At 55.4% G+C, this 18,441-nt stretch overlaps 1 protein-coding gene across 1 annotated transcript in view; it reads left to right on the top strand.

Annotated features, from left to right (window-relative positions):
- Positions 1-14,686: 14,686 nt before the first annotated feature.
- The window catches only part of CNTN2 (contactin 2), a 29,349-nt gene continuing 25,594 nt past the window's right edge, over positions 14,687-18,441 (top strand). Inside the window, exon 1 of the mRNA XM_060644251.3 lies at positions 14,687-14,906. The gene's annotated coding sequence lies outside the window, so the exon portion shown is untranslated. The remainder of the gene's footprint in view (positions 14,907-18,441) is intronic.

Consider the following 18,441-nt stretch of genomic DNA (forward strand, 5'->3'; position numbering starts at 1 on the left):
CGTCCTTCCAGGCAGGCTCCGATACTCATGCCTGCTTATACATCTGTGGTGCCCAGACCTGCCTCTCCCACGCAGTGGGTGGTCTGCTGGTCCTTAGGACCCAGTGGTCCCTTGCACAGGAAGCAGGCCTCATTTGCATTCAAGCCAGCTGCATTACTGTATTTACTGCCCAGCTCGTGGTTTAGTCTGTGTGGTATTGACAAGGGGCACGGGGGCAGGCAGTGTTTGTCATCCTAAAAGCAAGTTTGCCAGGTTCCAAGTGGCTGGATGTAAGGGTCGGTGATGAGCGTTTAGAGCTAGAGGTTCATTCTACAGCCCCATTAATTAACTTTCCCTAAGTCCCCTAAGTGCTCTTGTCTCTTTTTAAAGTCTAGGAGCCCACTCTCATTTATCGGAAAGGACTGTCCATCTTCCACCACCCACCCTCCCTCCTGCTCCTTCTATAGCTCCCATCTGGCTGTTAAGACACAGCACGACCCTCTACCCACCAGGCAATCCATGTGGCAGAAGAGGATGAGGCCAGACATCCAGACAGCCCGGCTTTGTCCTAAGAGAGAATGACAGGACTCCGCCAATGCCCCCACCCCCGGGTGAGCATTCACAGCCCTGATCCCAGTGGGACTGGGTCAGGGGGCTAGTCACTCCCCAGAAGACATTCTCCCCCGGATTCAGGAGCCCAACTCCCAAGCTTAGGGCAAGAAAAAGCACCTCTTCCAGGCCACACGGCTCCCTCCTTCTCAACACCAGCAGCATTTCTCTTCGGGGAAGGGGAATTTGGCAAAACCCATCCCTGTAATCTTCTTGGAGGTCCAGAAGGGCTAAAATCTACCCTCCTTCTCCACCCCCAGGCCCAGCAGCAACTTCCATAAAAAACAAAATAAAGTCCTTCCTTAAAGCCACCTGGGCCTCCTTCCATGTTGTCCACAGTGCCGTGCCCTGGTGTAGCCGGGAGAGTCAAGGCTGCTGGCTAACTGCTGGGGAGGTCTGGACGGTGCAGGCACGGGGGCCACAGGGACAGTCTTGAGCAGGAGGAGGCCCAGTCCCTTCTCAGTTACGTGCACACGCCTAGACCTACAGAACGTCAGGGCTGGTGTGAGCCCCGGTCCATCCCCTCATTCCACAGACCCCCACATCAGATGTAAATCCCAAACTGGCTCCCCACCCACCCACCCCCCAGACGCAGAGAATGCGCCGGCCCTCCCTTCCACGGTAGCTAATGCCTCCTTGGGGAAAGCAGGTTCCCATTTCAAATTATGGCCGGACTGTATCGGAAAGGGCTGAGAGTTTTTCCCAGGGTGGGGTGAAATACACAAACTGACAAATATAGCCATTCCAAAGCCAATAGAAATAGTTCGAGGGGCACCTGTGTGGCTCAATCGGTTATGCCTCTGACTCTTGATTTCAGCTCAGGTCATGATCTCACAGTTCGTGGGTTCAAGTCCCAAGTCAGGCTCTGTGCTGACAGCTTGGGGCCTGCTTGGGATTCTCTCTCTCTCTCTCTCTCTCTCTCTCTGCCCCTCCCCCACTGACACATGCTCACACGCTCTCTCTTTCTCTCTCAAAATAAATAAACTTCAAACAGATTTTTTTTAAAAAAAGAAGTAGCTTGAGATCTTCAGATGCCCTAGACTCTTCTGGGGCCCTCTAGCCCCCCACTGAAGCAGACAGCTGGGAGCTAGGCCACTCTGAGGAAGCTGGGGGCCGGAAGAAGCAGTGTGGTCATTCTGGGGAATCTCGTCCTATCCTAAACTGAGGACCACATAGGTATAACCTTAGTTCCGAAAAATAGGCAAACCATAAACCAAGGCAGAGCCTCTGCACCTGCTTTCCTCCCTCCCCCAACCCTGACTCCCACTCCTCTCCATTTCTAAAAAATTTTGTTTGATGTTTACTTATTTCTGAGACAGAGAGAGAGAGAGAGAGAGAGAGAGGATGAGTGAGGGAGGGGCAGAGAGAGAGGGGGACAAAGAATCCGAAGCAGGCTCCCGGCTCCGAGCCGTCAGCACAGAGCCCAACTCAGGGCTCGAACTCAGAGACCGAGAGATCGTGATCTGAGCCGCAGCTGGACGCTCAACCAACTGAGCCACCCAGGCGCCCCTCCATTTCCGACCCTCTAGTGCCTCTTCAGAGCTGTCAGGCACCCTCTCGTTTGGGTCCATCAGTGGCTTTTAACGGAGCCCCCCTCCCTTGCTTTCATCCTATTAGTGAGCTGGGAGTAATTACGACTTCATTAGCCAAATAGGTTCTTGGCTCAGAGACTTCCCCCCCACCCCACAAAACAAAACACACACCCGCTTCCATCCATCTGAAGTCTGTCCCCCGGGGGCACCAGCTAACAATGCAGCAGGCTCCGGGAAACCAGCAAGGAAGAGGGAAGAGCAGGCCCCCCCCCCTCCTCCGTGGTGCATCTGTCGGCTGGCTCCCCCCACACCCAGATCTTTGACAGGGAGAAGGATGGCACTCCAGCAAATGAAGGGCGCGACCCCTTGCATCTGTCTGCTGTCCTTCGCCCTCCAGTCACGGCTGGCCATCAGTTGATGGCCAGCTCACTTCCCGGATGGACAGGGCAGGCTTTTCCTGTTGGGGGCGGGGTGGGGGTGGGGGAGCCTCTCTGAACCAATGCCTTTAGAATGTCAGGAGTCCCCAGCTTCCCTGCCCCTAGTCTCCCGTCTATACTTCAGCTGCTACAGCTCCAGGGGCAAGGGAGAAGAGGGTGTGCCAAGCGAGGACAAAGCTGGGCCCCAGGACCATCTGGCTGGGGGAACTTCAGCCAACCCTGGCCACCAGACCAAGCAGGCAAGTCCCTGACACCTGGGAAAGATTCCACAGCTTCTCTGTCACTTGTCTGGCCTCCCACACCTCGGTCTTAGAAAGAGTTTTCTTCGGGTCTAAATTAGCTCCACAATGCAGTTAAAACCATCCCCACTTGGGAAATTGCTTAGTGCCCTTCTCTTTTCCTGTTCTTTTTTTTTTTTTTATTTTTTTAATGTTTATTTTTGAGAGAGAGCATGTGCGAGTAGAGGAAGGGAGGAGAGAGAGGGAGACACAGAATCCAAAGCAGGCTCCAGGCTGTCAGCCCAGAGCCTAGGGTGGGGCCCGAACCCACGAACCGCAAGACCATGACCTGAGCCGAAGTCAGACGCTTAGCCGACTGAGCCACCCAGGCACCCCTCTTTTCCTGTTCTTTTAATAGGTTTTAGGAGCACGGAGTCCGAGCCTCCTGCCTCTAACCTGCCCTACCTCCTCAGTCACTGCTGGCCACACAGTGCCAATCTTAGCCTCCGGCCTCTCCAGGCAGGCCAGGTAAGCCTCAGGGATGAGGCCACGGCTGTTCCAGCCACTCCCGCTGCCCACCGTCGACCCAGAGAAGGCGCGGCTCCCGTAGACCCTCAGACACATGCCTCTTTGTCCGTGGAGTTTCCGAGAGAACCCGGCTGCTTCCCCCGGGGGCTTCGCAAGTAACAGCTGGTGAATTGTCATTCCTGCTGAGAGCCCCTCTGCTTGGATCCTCAGCTGGCAAGGTGCCATCTGCCGGGGCTGGACCCAGCGGCCGGAGGAGAGATGAGATGACCTCCAGACAGCCCTGCCACTTACCAGACTCCAGGCCATGTGCAGCCTGACCCTGGCCCTGGCTCTAACCCGCACCCGTCCTGCCCCTGGGGCCTGCCCGCCCTTTCCCAACCCACCAGCAGCCCAGAGGCCAGGCCGGGGACCCCTGCTCCCTGCCCTTCAAGAAAAGGGAGTCCCCAGAGGCCAGCCCAGCTGTACACACTGCGCCCCTGCTTGTGTTTCCTGACAGTGACCCTCCTTTTGTTCATTCTGCAATTTCCCAAAGTGCCAGGAGCATCTCATTTGACAGTCACCGCATCTGTTCCTGTCACTCTGCAGAAGGCCAGGGGGGGAGCAGTGCCAACCCCTTCCCCGAGGCTACCGACACCTCGCACTCCCCGTCACCCTGTTCACTCACCTAGTCCCCTGGAAGCACCTCCAATGCCTCTCTGTACCCCCTCCCTCCGGGCTTGTCTGGCAGCCTCCGTAACCATCCAGCCCCTGCCAGGACGGGGCTCACCTGCCCAAGCAGAGGAGCGCCTGTCTGTCCTCGGGGGACTTCAGGAAAGAGGCCAGGCCTCCGTTTGAGGACCGCCTGGGGCCCTGACAGCTTTAGGAGCTTCGAGGGGCCAAGGAAGGCAAAGCCTTTCTCTTGGTCTTCCTCCTTGTCCTCCCCGCCGCCACACACACCCTATACATGCAGTCTTTGGGCGCTCAGTTGCAGGGCAGTGGGAGTTCTGGCCAGTTCTTCAGCCCAGAAGGCCCACCAGGAATCCGCCGCGTCGGCGTCCTGAGCTTCCACACGGAGATTGCCAACCTCGTTCCCGCTGACAACCTTGCTCCTGCCGGTTAATTCCATTACAGGGTGTTTAGCCGTATCCCTGACCTCCCCATCGATGCAAGAAGCCGACATTCCACCCCCAAGCACCCTGTCATGAGGACCAAAAATGTCTCCGGGCATTGCCAGAGGTCCCCTGGTGGAGAACCACGGAGCTAAGGCAAAAAAGAAGCCTGACATCTGAGGGCCAGTGACTGCCATCTCCACCAGGCTCCGGGTGACTAAGGGATGGCTTGGCTACGTTTGGCAAACCTCCGTTTGCGAGGACTCAACTGTCGGTTTAAGTTGAAAGCGGCCAGACAGTCCATAAATGAACACGTGTGGCCACGTTCCAGTAAGTCTTTATTTATGAACACTGAAATTTGAATTTCATATTATTTTCATGGGTCATCAGATAGTCTTCTTTTTATTTTTTCAACCACTTAAAAATGTATAACGTGGGGCACCTGGATGGCTCAGTCCTTGAAGCTTCTGACTCTGAATTTCACCTCGGGCCATGATTTCATGGTTTGTGAGATCGAGCCCCGCGTCTGGCTCTGTGCTGACAGCACGGAGCCTGCTTGGGATTCTCTCTCTCTCTCTGCCCCTCCTCCACTCACATGCACATGCACACACACACACACTCTCTCTCTCTCAAAATAAATAAATAAACGTTAAAAATAAATAAGTAAATAAAAAATGAATTTGTAAAACGCATTCATTTTTTAGCACAAGGGACCATGCTCCTGGCTTCGTGGATCTCCAAGGAATCAAAACCCCAAAGTTCCTGCTGACCTGCCCCTACGAAATTAACAAAGCCCAGGGCAGAAGCTGAAGTTTGGAATGGGGTCCTGGTCCTCTGAGGAGGTGGAGGGAGTCAGCCACCCCCAGTCCCTTTGGCCCAATAACTCCGGGTACTGTTTTTAGTGGGGCGACCCCACTAAACTCAGCAGGACTGACTACAGAATTTGCAGGGCCTCATGCAAAATGAGAATGCTAGGCATTTCTTCAAAAAATATTAATAAGAAATAATTATTAAAATTATTTTAATTAATAAATTAATTCATTTACCCACAAAGCCAGCCCCGTACCTCAGTCTCCCAGGAAGGTCTGCACCCACCTCGCAGCCTCTCCAGGCAGAGGCCCGGCACCTCAGGCTCGTTCTCTGGCCCTGGAGACAGCTCCTGCCACAGGCCTTCAGACTGGGCCAGCACATGTGACTGTGCCTTGCACGGCGACATCTGGCTGAGGGGGTGGCTGGGGGGCTGAACGTAGCTCAGGCTCCCCAGGCTCCAGGGCGGTGCTGCATCTGTTCAAAGGAACTTGCACTAAATGGGCTGGTATTTGCCCTGCCTCCTGGGCACCCAGGACTAAGAGGAGAAGGGGCCAACTGTGCCCCAACACGGTCTCCTCCACCCCTACCCCAGAGGAACCGCAGAGGAATGGATGTCCCACTCATCAATTCACTTAACAAGCATATATTGCACACCAGATGCTCTGCTGAGAGTAGAGCTATGAGACCCAGGGTGGAGACACCCATCCTGGACAGAGCAGGGAGAGGCATGCCCTCCACAAAGGGTCAGGGCTGGTCAGTGCCTGAGAAAGAGTCGGTGATCACTGGGCCAATTCTTGAGAGCAAGGAGGATTTAAACAGGCATCCCCAAGGGAGAAAGATGACTGTTACAAACCAGGAACAGTCCTAAAAGGGTGAAACGAGAGAGTCTAGCCCCTTCCAGAAAGGGCAGGCAGAGCAATGTGGCAAGAGTGAACTGCGCAAGGCAAGAGAAAAAGGCAAAGCTAAAGGGAGGGGCAGATACGATGATCTGTGTCATAGGACGGACCCTGGCATCAACCTGGAGGCAGGAGAAGCTGAAGGATTTTTAGCAGGAGAGTGACAGGTTCTGATTTGCATTTCAGGGAGCTCGCTCTGACTGCAGTCTGGAGGGTGGGTAGGAGGGGCTGAGACTGGAAATGAAGCCTGGTGTGGATGAGATGGCCAGAATTCAGATGGAGACTGTGAGGGTCAGAGCTAAGACTGTGGGAGGGAGGCGTGGGGTAGAAGCAGGAGGGGCAGGAGCGGCAGGCCCGGATGGTTGGCAGGACACAGGGTTGGTGGTGAGGATGTGAAGGTCCGGAGGGTGCGATTCACGGGGGCAGGGAACCCAAGAGGAGTAGCAGGTGGACAGGGGGAGGTGTATCAATCAGGGTTCGCCCGAGAAACAGACCTAGTAGGCTATGGGTATGTGTGTGTACATATGCACAGACAGACACATACATATGATTAATTTCAAGGAAGTGACTTATACAATTGTGGGGGCTGGTTCTGTTTTCTGTAGAGGAGCAGGAAAGCTAGAAACCCAGGCAAGTGCTGATGCAGCTGGTGGAGGGCAGAATGTCTTTTTCCTCAGGAAACCCTCAGTTGTGCTTTTAAGACCCTTCAACTGATTGGATGAGGCCCACCTACGTTATGGAGGGTAATCTCTTTAAGGTTTTGCAGATGTTAACCACATCCAGAAAATACCTTCACAGCAATACGTAGATCAGTGTTTAATTAAATTACTATAGCCTCGCCAAGTTGACACATGAAACTGACCGTCAAGGGGAATGGGGGGGGGGGGCAGGGGTTGGGATGTGAGAGGCCCACTGGCATCCAAGTGAGGACTTCTGGCTGGCTGGCACAGGTCTAAGCCCCATGCTCAAGGATCCTTCTAGGTCCTCATCACCTCTCCTCTGACCATGCCTGACTGGCTGGCCTCCCTGCCTCCAGGTCTGCACCTGTTCTGTGTATTCTATCCTCCCTGCCACCCCAAAGTACATGTCTCAGCCTGCCTCTTGCTTGCTCAGACCGCTCCGATAGTTCCTGACTGCTCTTTGATAAAGCCTCTGCAGGGCTCTTAAGGCTCTTCATGGACTGGACTGGCCCACCCTGCCTGCCTCCTCCTTCCTTTCTTGAAACGTCAAGCGAGGTCATGAGACTCCCTCCCTCCCCAAGCTCTCCACGTTCAGCTGCTGCCTTTGTACAGGCTCTTACTACTTCCTGGAACCACACCCTCCCTCCCTCCTCCCAGCCCGCGCTGCATACACCTGGTGGGTTCAGAGACCTCCTTCAGGACTCAGAATACCTTCTCTGTGCCTGAGCCTCACTAAGCTCCTCACTACCCTCCATGATATTTTGTGCAAATTTGAGCGACAGCTCTTACGGGATTATATTTTGATTATTTTTACATGTCCTCCCACCATTGCATTGTGGGCATCTCAAGAGTCTGTGTCTGTCCTATTCTCCTCAGTATCCCTGGCACTTGATACAGTGGTTAGTGTATTGAGTATACAAGAGATACTCAATATTTGCTTGTTAAATGGATGGATGGATGGATGGATGGATGGATGGAGAGATGGATGGACGGAGAGATGGATGGATGGAGACATGGAGAGATGTATGTATGTTTGTATAGATGGATGGATGAATACAATTTTCTAACAGTTTGTATCATTTATTGAACACTTCTTTTCTTCCAGGCACTCACTGTGCTAGGAGCTTTAAGTCCTAAATCAATCTAGGTTCTCGGTTGCAGGCAGCAGATGCAGACTTTGGCCGTCGCAAGCAGAAAAGAACTGGCTCAGTCAGTTAAGCGTCTGACTGCGGCTCAGGTCATCATCTCTCAGCTTGTGGGTTCAACCCCCACGTCAGGCTCTGTGCTGAGAGCTCAGAGCCTGGAGCCTGCTTCCGATTCGGTGTCTCCCTCTCTGCCCCTCCCCCGCTCATGCTCTGTCTCTCTCTCTCTGTCAAAAATAAATAAACGTTAAAAAAAATTTTTTTTTAAGCAGAAAAGAACTTCAGCTATCACGTGGGTCACAGAATCAATGGCTAAAGAAGACAACTCAGAAACGGGCAGAAACGGAGGGGGGCTAGCCAGCAGAGACTCGCTGAGGTCACGTCTCAGGAACGGCCAGATCAGGACACCATTTTTGGCATCCCCCACCCCGGACACACCCTGTGAGGGTGCTAGAACCTCCCACTGCCCCCTCTCCTGCAGTCCAACAAACCCACATGTCACTGCATCTGGTCCATACAACCCTTTAAGACAGATGGCCTCGCCTCCATTTTACAGATGAGAAAATAGAGACCTGGGGAAACGTAAGGTCACTCGGCCAATCAATAGATTGGGTGGAACTGGCATTAGTATTTGTCTGACTCCAAAGCCCATTGCCTTCCGCTCTGCTCTGCACTGTCTCTTTCAAGAGGGCCCTGCTCACTGGTCTTACGTAAATGCAGCTCCCTGGGCAGTGAGAGACCACAGCCTCAAAATTCTAATGGGCTACTTTTTTTGCATAACTGCAGATTTGGGGTGTGTTTTTTGGCTCTAACAAATGATGGTGGGGAATATAAAGACAGCCCAGGGAGCACAAGCAGGCTGAGCAGAGAGAGGGTCTGTGCACTGACATGGGTCGACTGGAGACACTCCCAAGAGGTTAGGCATCAGATATCCAGGGATCCTGGAAAACAAGGGTTTGGCTTGAGGCTGCGGGAGGCCAGCAGAGTCTGGCTAAGGGCTCCCCATGTCCTCACCTGCCCCGGTTCCCATGCTCCGTGGCTGTCCATTAGCCCATGTCCATCCCAGCCCATGTCCAAAGTCACAGCTGCCCCCATCCAGGGACAGTTGGTCTTGTCAGGACCAAAAGATGCCCCCACCAGGTATGTCCTTCTCAGACCCCAATGCCCCGGCGGACTTGAGGGCAGAGCTCCATCCAGGCAGGGAGCTCAAGCACCCAATCCTACCCCCGGTTCCACCCCCACCGCTCTGTGACCTTGGCCCCACCGTCTGACCTTTCTGTGTTTCATTTTCTCCATGACTCAGTCTCTCTCCACTGCCCCCACCCACCCCCCACCCTCCACATTGGCCAAATTGTTTCATTAGAAAAAAGAACTCAGGGTTCCTTGAGCTCCTTGGAGAAACCACATAAATGCAGGGCATTATTAGCATTATTACTATTAAATATTAATAAGGACATTAGCATCGTCTATTATAAGCCTGAAAAAGAAGCTCCAAGAGCCCTGGGTCGAAATGGCTAAGAGAATAATTAGGCCCCTCCAGGCCGCAGACCCCTTCTGGCCCTCAAGCAAAATTAGGAAGGCAAATGTAGACAGACTATTGAGATTCCCCAACCAGCTCCCCCTGCTCAGTTTCACGTGGCTCCTCCTGGCCCCTCACAAATCACGTTCTTTCCAGTCCCGACACCCCCGTGCCAGGAACGCACGCCTCACCTCTTCTGCGTACGCAGGCCCAATTCCAGAGGCTCACATCCCTCCCTCCCTACCAAACCTTCACCCCCTCCCAGCACCCTCTCTCCCTGGCATCTGAACTGCCGTCAACCTAGCGTGCAAGGACTTGTGGTCTCCACCAGGCACCAGGCGCTGTGCTGAGGGGGAGGGCGGGGGCCAACTGGAGACAGCCACGAGATCATCCCTACCTTCGGTCACTGCGCAATCAAGGGAACAATAATCAGTATTTTGTGTGGCACTTGGCCACACAAAAAGTACTTTTATTTTTCTTTAAATTTAAAAAAAATTTTTAACGTTTTTATTCATTTTTGAGAGAGAGAGAGAGAGAGCATGAACAGGGGAGGGGCAGAGAGAGAGACACACAGCATTGGAAGCAGGCTCCAGGCTCTAAGCTGTCAGCACAGAGCCTGAGGCAGGGCTTGAACCCACGAACGGAGAGATCGTGACCTGAGCGGAAGTCGGATGCCCAACCGACTGAGCCACCCAGGCGCCCCCCAAAAAAGTTTTTAGGTTTATTTATTTATTTTGAGAGACAGAGAGAGAGAGAGAGAGAGTACACACATGTGCACACACACGTGCACACACACAAGCGGGGGAGGGGCAAAGAGAGAGGGAGAGAATCCCAAGCAGGCACCACGCTATTCGTGCAAAACCTGACGCAGGGCTTGATCTCACAACCCTGGGATCCCAACCTGAGCCAAAATCAAGAGTCAGGTGCTCAACCGACTGAGCCACCCAGGTGCCCCCAAAAAGCACTTTAAAAAATCATTACGGGGGGCACCTGGGTGGCTCAGTCGGCTAAGAGTCCGACTTCAGCTCAGGTCATGATCTCATAGTTTGTGAGTTGAAGCCCCTCATTAGGCTCCCTGCTGTCAGCAAAGAGCCTGCTTCAGATCCTCTGTACCTCTCTCTGTGCCTCCCTTGCTCGTGTTCTCTCTCTCTCAAAAGTAATAAATAAACATTAAAAAAAATCATTATGTTGGGGTGCAGGGATCGAGTCCTGCATTGGGTTCCTCACTGAGCTTCAGATTTTCTCTCTCTCCCTCTGCCCCTCTTCGCCACTCCTGTGCTCTCTCTCTAAAATAAGAATAAAAATCATTATGTTGAATCCACATGTCCACACCATCATCCTAAGTAGGAATAGGATTATTCCCATTTTATCGATGAGGAAGTGGATTCTCAGACAGTTAAGTGTCCTTCAGCGATCTGCTCAATGTCATGTGGCTAAGAGTGACAGAGCTGAGACAGAGTCCCGTTCTCTTGAGGGCAAATCCAGGGCCACCCCACCCATCGCAGCAGAGAAGGGCTCAGCCCCACAGGTGCACACCCTTGTGTTACAGATGGGGAGGCTGAATCCCCGAGAGGCACAAAGGGAAGTCATGACATTCATTGAGCACCTACTGTGTGCGTGGCACCATGCCAGATACCTCATGCGTAATTCAAGGCTCGTGGCAGCTCAGTGAGGTTAGTGTCTTAATCCCCATTTTCCAGATGAAGAACTTGGGGCTCCGAGGTGGTGGGTGGCCTGCCCATGACCACAGGGCTTGTACACAGCAGGACTGCATGTCAAGCCGGTCTGATTCAGAACTCTGTCCAAACTGCCTTGTCACCCTCCCCCAGAGCTGTGCGTGGTCAAGTCTGTTACCGCTAGTAGACCGCTTGCAGAAAAGCACGGGTACATTGAAGACAGACCACACCCTGTGGCTCCGGAACCCCCCCACTCCTGCAGGCAGGGATGCCACTCTGTAAACACATGGTCTCCTGAGAGCTCCGGGAAACGGTCTGGAGTCTGAAGCCAGAGGTAAAGGTGCGGGTGGCTGGAGAGGCCAGGAAAACATAAGACCTCAGCACCATCAGAGCCCCAGGGGCTCTGGCGGGTCCCAGCTCCCTCCCCACTTGCGCCCTGGGCCGGGGCCCCAGCCCTTCCTTGACCATTCGGAGATGCATAGACTCCACTATCCCCTATCGATCTGGTGGAGCTGCAAAGGGAAGAGCAGATGGTCTGGGAAGGGTTGGGTGGCCCTCAAGATGCCTCCTGGGGGCGCCCTCTCCCAGGGTGTTTACAGGCAAATTAGTGACTCATTTGATGAGCCACCTGATCGTCTTTGGCGGGTCCTGCTTTGCCCGGTCTGGGGGGGGGTGGTCTGTGGGGACTCTACTGAGGGATGCGGTGTCCTGCTCCCGACTCCATGAAGACACATTGGTTAGCCACAGAGGAGAGAGGTGCCCCCTAGAGTCAAGTGACTTGTAGTGAGGCTTCCAGGATCTGGCAGGCAAATTGTCCTGCCCCCTGCTTTGACCAGCCCCCCCACCAGCCCTGGAAGGGGAGTAGCCGGTGGCTGGCGCACACAGCATAGTGATGAAACCAGGGGGGCCGGAACCGCACCAGGCAGCCTCTGCTTCTCTGCTTGTTCACTGTTCACTTTGAGCAAGTTCCCTAATCTCTCTGAGCATCTTCTGTAAGGTGAGAACCACAATAATGACACGAACCCTGTGGGGGGGATACGTCAAGTGGAAGCCCTTAGCACAGATCCCGGCCCGTTGGAGACACTCGAATTGTTGCGAAGAACTTACATAATAGTTAATAATAATATTATGAAATACTCGAGTTGTTACCAAATTGACCCCCCAGGCAAAACTCAGCCTGGACCCCCAAATGTCCACCCCGCTCTCTCCTCGGGAACAGGAGCACCTTAGGAGCTGGTAGTGAGGATCCCCGGTAACCCCCCGAATCCATCTGTACCAGGCTCCGCTGAGAGCTCCAGACGGGCAAGAAGATGAAACTGGGAATCGTGTCCCCACAGAGATCCAGGCTTAGTAAGTGCTCTTGTCTGTAAGTACTCGGTGAGTCCTCTCACTGTGGCTGTCGGAACCCACCTGGGGCAGGGCAGGCAGGTTACAGAGGGATCAGAGAATTTGAGACTCAAGTCACCTGTGCTGATCTGATTGGGAGGGAACCTGTGCCCTCTCCAAGCACCCAGCCCCCGAGGCAAGGGCAGCAGCTGTCCGAAAATAGAGTCACAAGGATAGCTGTCTCAATCGAAAGCAATCTTTGCAAGCATTTCCAGACCCTTGGCCCCTGAGTCAGCCAATCCCCTGGCCCGTCAGCCCCACGGCCGCCGACATGCCAGCTCCTCTCTTGGCAGCCGTTTTCTGCCTAGAGAGAACTTGAAGCCCTCCCTTCAGAGCCTGAGCTGACCCAGATAGCATCAGGGGGCAAGGCTCACCTCAGAAGCTCAGGGCTGACATGCCAACCCTAGGGAGACAGACAGACAGACAGACAGACAAGGACAGTATGGACAGAGGCAGGAAAGGGAAGGATGCAAGAAACATCTTGGATAAGAAGCACCATGAGATGGCTCTCCGTCAGGAACAAAGAAGACAGGCTCTTGGGCCGGGAAAGCCCCTTGGAGCGGAACAGAAGGACGGGAGGGGGGAGCAGATGGGACCTGGGCAGGCATTCTGGCCTCGGAGTCTGGGCAGTAGAACCTCCCCCATTTTATGTCCTCTCATTGAGCCCAGGTCTGTCCCGAGCCCCCACGGCCCCCCTCCACTCCGGAAGACACGGAGCTGCGCTCCAGGCTGGACAGGTATGGCCGGCTCAACGTCCGAGGCTGGCCTGGCCCTCCCAGCTGTTTCAGCATCTGGACCGCTCCCTGGTCTTGCCTATGTGAGCCGGACAGCAGGTGGAGCAGAGGGGCGAGTGAGACAACAGTGACAGCCTGACAGCGCTGGAGGCTGCTGCAGATGGCCGTCCCTCCACCTCCAGGCCCCCGCCTTCCTGGGCACACCCCCCACGTGACAAGAACAGAGCAGAAGAGATGTGCCACTGACCTGGATGAGCACCTAGCATCTCGGAGGCGGCAGGAAACTTGGCCGTCTTTAACCCCTTCAGATTACCAGTGAGGCTCAGAGAGGGCAGGACACTTAGCCAAGCACACACAGCCAATCAGTAGCAGAGCCCAGACTACCCTTCAGACATTCAGACCCCCCCCCCCCCATCCAGTGAGCTTTTCGTGACATCACACTGCTGGTTGGTTAAAAACGGGCCTGGATCCGTAAGTATTGATGTGGAAAGGTGTCCCAAATCTATTATATAGTTTAAAAATAGTTTGCAAATCATGCTGTATTGTGCGATCCCGTTTTCATAAAGTAATACTAATAGCCCATGTCATTATATACATGAAAATAATAAGCCTGGGGGCATGTAACTCAGATTTGTTAAGGGACTTTCACTATTTTAATTTTTCTTCACGTTTATTTATTTTTGAGACAGAGAGACAGACAGACAGACACACAGAGACAGCACGAGCAGGGGAGGAGCAGACAGACAGGGAGACAGAATCCGAAGCAGGTTCCAGGCTCCGAGCTGTCAGCCCAGAGCCAGACGCGGAGCTCGAACCCGTGAACTGCGAGATCATGACCTGAGCCCAAGTCGAACGGCCCAACCGACTCAGCCCCCCAGGGGCCCCTTCACTATCTATTCTTGAATTTCCTCTAACGTTTGGCTATTTTGACAGAGCCCCGCTACTTTTATAAGCGAGGGGAACAATACAGATGGGACATAGGGTCGGGCAAAGGAGGATCCCCTCTACCCCACTTGCCCCGCACAGCAAGCTGGAGATTTCTGATTTGGATGTCTTCCCGCAGCCCAGCGAGGGACTTCTGGGGGAAGCAAAGAGCTGGCCTCCGCGGGTGTCCAAGGTTTGAGGGGCAAGAGCCACTCTCTCTGCCCTCCCCACCGCACCCGTCTCGGCCCCTTCAGCTCTGCGCTGGGCAGCGATGGGGGGGCAGGGGCCGGCTGGCCAGACAGCGCCCCGCGGCCAGGAGGCCCATGCATTATGGAAGACGCGGGCGCCCCGGCTTGCTCCCTGGTCCTTAAATGACAGCAAATGAGGTAAAGCCAGAAGGGTGGGGACGGGAAGGGGGTGGGAGGGGGGCAGAAGGAAGCCATCTCCAGGGCCCCCGAGCGTTGGCTGAGGACCGGAGCCAGCCAGTGAGCGGAGCCTGGGAGAGGGAGGAGCACATCTTGATGCAGAGATGCTGCAGTGGCTCCGGGCGCGCACACACACAAGCGCCCTCGCCCGCCACCGCCACCGCGGCCGCCACCGCCGCACCAGGACAGCAGCGAGCGGCTGAGGCTGAGGCGAGCCGGGGAGGAGAGGAGGGCGGCCCAGGGGGCCGGCGGCCGGCCCGGCTCTGGCTCACCGCCCCGGGCAGCATCCACCTGCCCCAGCCAACACCCTTCTTCCACCCCAGGTAGGTGCCAACCGCTTTTGTCTCCTCCAGCCTGGGGGGGGGGGGGGTGGGGGGGGAGGCTTCCCGGTGCTCCCGGGGCAGGGGCTGCGGCTCCGATTTCTTGCAACTTGGGAGGGGGCAGGGGCAGAGCAGGAGCCCCAGCCGGCTGGGGGGCCCCTCTGACTTCTCACCCCAGCCCCTTGGTGGCCACCGGACGGGAGGTCCCCTCCACCCTGTCTACGTGGGTGGCATCCTACAGGGCCCTGGCAGGCCGAGCCTGACCGGGAGGCTGGACCCCAGCAGTGTCAAAGAATTCCAGCCTGTAGCAACACCTGCCTACGGAGAGGGCAGCGGCCCCGGGGCCTGCCCGGGGCCCGGGTCCAGGGCCAGATAGTCCACGAGGCCAAGCCCCAGACTCCGGCCTTCCCCCCAGAAGTCCCGGGGTGAAAAGGAGCCTGACTGCCCAGACTTGAGGTGGCCCTGAGTGTGCTTCTGCAGGGTGACCTCTTTGCAAAGTGTTGCTTCAGTTAGAAGGGGAGGCTGTGGAAGAGAGCGGGGAGAGTGGAACTCAAGTTTGGGCAGAGGCCTGTCCAGGAGCGGGGACTTAGGGAGGAGAAACCGAGGCAAGTCACATCCCAAAGGGTGAGAAGCCTGGACCACCGGGGCTGAAATTCCTTTTCTTCCCTCCCCCCCTCCCCACACCAATCTTCTTTTCCTCAGATCCCTCCCCTCCTCCTCACTGGTGGGAGGGAAGGGTTGGAATCAAGTTTGGCTTTCACTCAGGGAAAGGGTAGAAGGGGAGAGAGCTCAGTTTAGGGGGTCTGGAAAGAGAGGGCTCAGTTTAGGGGGGCCGGAAAGAGAGGGCAATCCTGCCCAGCACCATGGGGCTTACACCACCCATCGGAGGTCGGGGAAGCAGCCCCAGCCAGTGTCCAGGGCTGAATACTGTTGCCTTTTCCAGAAAGGATTCCCACATATGGGAAACAAGAAAGGGGGCAGGTGACACAGTGCCTGTGGAAGGGGACAGTCCTGGTGTTACATGGGGACAAAGCTGGGACCCTGTAGCTGCACACCACTGGGGCTGAGCCTACGTCCCAGGAGGAAAAGCTGTCAGTCAAGGTTGTCTGGGGGTGTGGGAATCCAGGCAGACTGAGGTGGGGTCGCCCCTTGAGAAGAGCAGGTTGTCCGGGGCCCCAAAGTACCTGCCCTTAACATTCCCCCCTCTCTGTGACTGGTCAGACCCTACCGCCCTTCCTTTCAGCCTGACCACCCCCCCCCCAACCCCCCCCAACACCTCCCTGCCCCCAACTCCCTTCCCAGCCCAGACAGCATCTTTTTCCCTCTGTTCAGAGCCGGTCTGAGAGGCCCAAATAACCCAATCCCCTCAGTGAGCTCCTGATCTCCTTCTGGGCAGCAGCCCCAACCTCACCTCCCAACCCTCTGGCCCGAGAGACCCTCTGTCCACTTAGCCTCCCATTCACACTCAGAGAGACCGGGGAGGCCACTGGAGATCAAGGGCAGCAGTGGGCCACCTGTGGGAGAGGCTGATGGGACCCCGGCTCCTGGGGGTGGAGCAGGGAAATGGTGCCCTGACCTCTGACCTTGGGAGGAGGGAGTTCTGCCCCTGGAGAAGACAACAGCCAAGCCTCTCCCCAGGGTGCCTCATCAGTTAACCCCTTTCTAGCCAGGCTGCAAAATCACTCAAGCAAGGCTTTTGCCACAAGGTCAATGTTATTCCTAATTTCCCACGGGATCTGTTAGGAGACCTCAGCCAGCAAGAGGGAGACGGAGACGGGAGGTGAGATGGATGCAAAGGGGGCATCAAAGTCACCCAAGTTTCACCTGCCCTTCTGGTGAGGGAAGCAGAGGCAGGCGCACAGAGGAGATGGGTCCCCTGCTCTCTCCACCACTCTCTCACTTCCCATTCATCTTCTTCTACCCACTTGGCCATGCTCTTCCCTCACACTCCCTTCCCTGGCCAAGTTCACTCCTCCAGCCTCAGCCCTCAACCTACCTCCACACCATTGCCCCTGCCAGGTTTCACGACTTGTGCAACTCCACTCCAGCACCTTCTCTGCCAGCTGTTGTTCAACTAGAGACGCACGTAGGATGGGCCTCTGTGTTCAGTGGGATGCTTGTACATATGGTCTCTGACTGACCAAACTTAGTCCTCAGGAGCGAGCACACAGAAGGGGGTGCCCTCAAGGCATCCTCTCTGACTCTGAGGCCATGAGGGAAGCAATACGTTTGGAGTGGGTTGAAGGAGGTATGTATGTGTCCTACCCCCGCCCCCAGAGACATCCTCAAGCCAAGTGGGTGTGAGAAAGCATATCTCAAAGACAATCTCTAAATCCTAGAGTGGGTGGGAGAGATTCCTAGGGCAGAACCAGGGGGTTGAACAAGAGGTGAGTGATACAAAGGGAAAGAAGGACCAGAGCAAAGGATATTCCAGTGAAGCAGGAAGGACTGAAGTTAGACTGCTCAAGGCACCTCCTAACCAGGAAGAGGAGCCATGAGGAGGTAGGGCAATGTCCTCTCCAGTGACTCTTAGGAGGCTCTGGGAACTGGGGTCTGGTCCACGGTCAGACAGTCCTGACTGGAGGCGGAGGTGGGGCTGGAGGGCCCCCGTAAATTCCTTCTGGCCCCAGGTTATGCTCTTTCAAATGGTAACAGGGGGATGGCTCTTCTTCATTCCCTCCTGCAGACCAGTCACCTCTCATTTTTCTGAACCACCCTAATCTGGACCAACCTCCCCCACTCACCTCGCAGGCCGTGGTAGGGGGGAGGGCGAGCGGGTTACTAACCTGGAACATTCATGGGAGTTTCCATGGGTTCTGTGCCCTGAGGGTAATCATCTTGGAGTAAAGAAATTCTTCCTTTAGTTTCATGAGTTCTCTTGCTACAAAATGAGCCCATGTTTCCAGTTTCCCCTAAAGAGGATGCGAAGGATGCAAAGGGAGGATGTGATGTCCTCCCCCCAAGCTGACCACGTTCCATCCCAGGACAGGCCCAGGCACACCTCAGCATGCTTCTCATCTAATGAGCACCCCCTCAGCCCATCCCTCCACTCCCCACCCCCCCTCACCCATCTGGATACAGGAACAGGCTGGGTCTCCTCCAGCTCCAGCCCACATCCTCTCAATGCCTGCCGGCCTCCTAGATCACTAGGCCCCCCATCCCGCCTCTGGCTGGAGGGCGGCCTTCCTGCAGCGAAGCCCAGGAGGCACAGTTAATCTGGGGCCCAGAGCGGAAACTAGCCTGTGGGGAGGAAGGGGTTTGAACCCACCCCCACCAGGCTTGGCTCTGAAGCAGCCTGCAGGGAAGTTAGGAAAGTGTCAGGGAATTGGGAGTGGGGGGTGAGTCTCTTCTCTGCAGAGATCAGGGGACATATGGAGATTGGGCTGCTCATTTCTTCCTAATGTGGTTCTCTAGAACCGAGTGGAAACACTCATCCTTACTCCTGGCCTCTCAGAAAGGGATGGTCCTTCCAAAGCCTTCACTCAATCTGCCCCACTCCACGCTGGCAGGCAAGTGGGGAAAACTTGGGTCTGGGTAC

This window comes from Panthera onca, chromosome F1, assembly GCF_046562875.1.
Source record: "Panthera onca isolate mPanOnc1 chromosome F1, mPanOnc1 haplotype 2, whole genome shotgun sequence".
Classification (NCBI taxonomy): Eukaryota; Metazoa; Chordata; class Mammalia; order Carnivora; family Felidae; genus Panthera; species Panthera onca.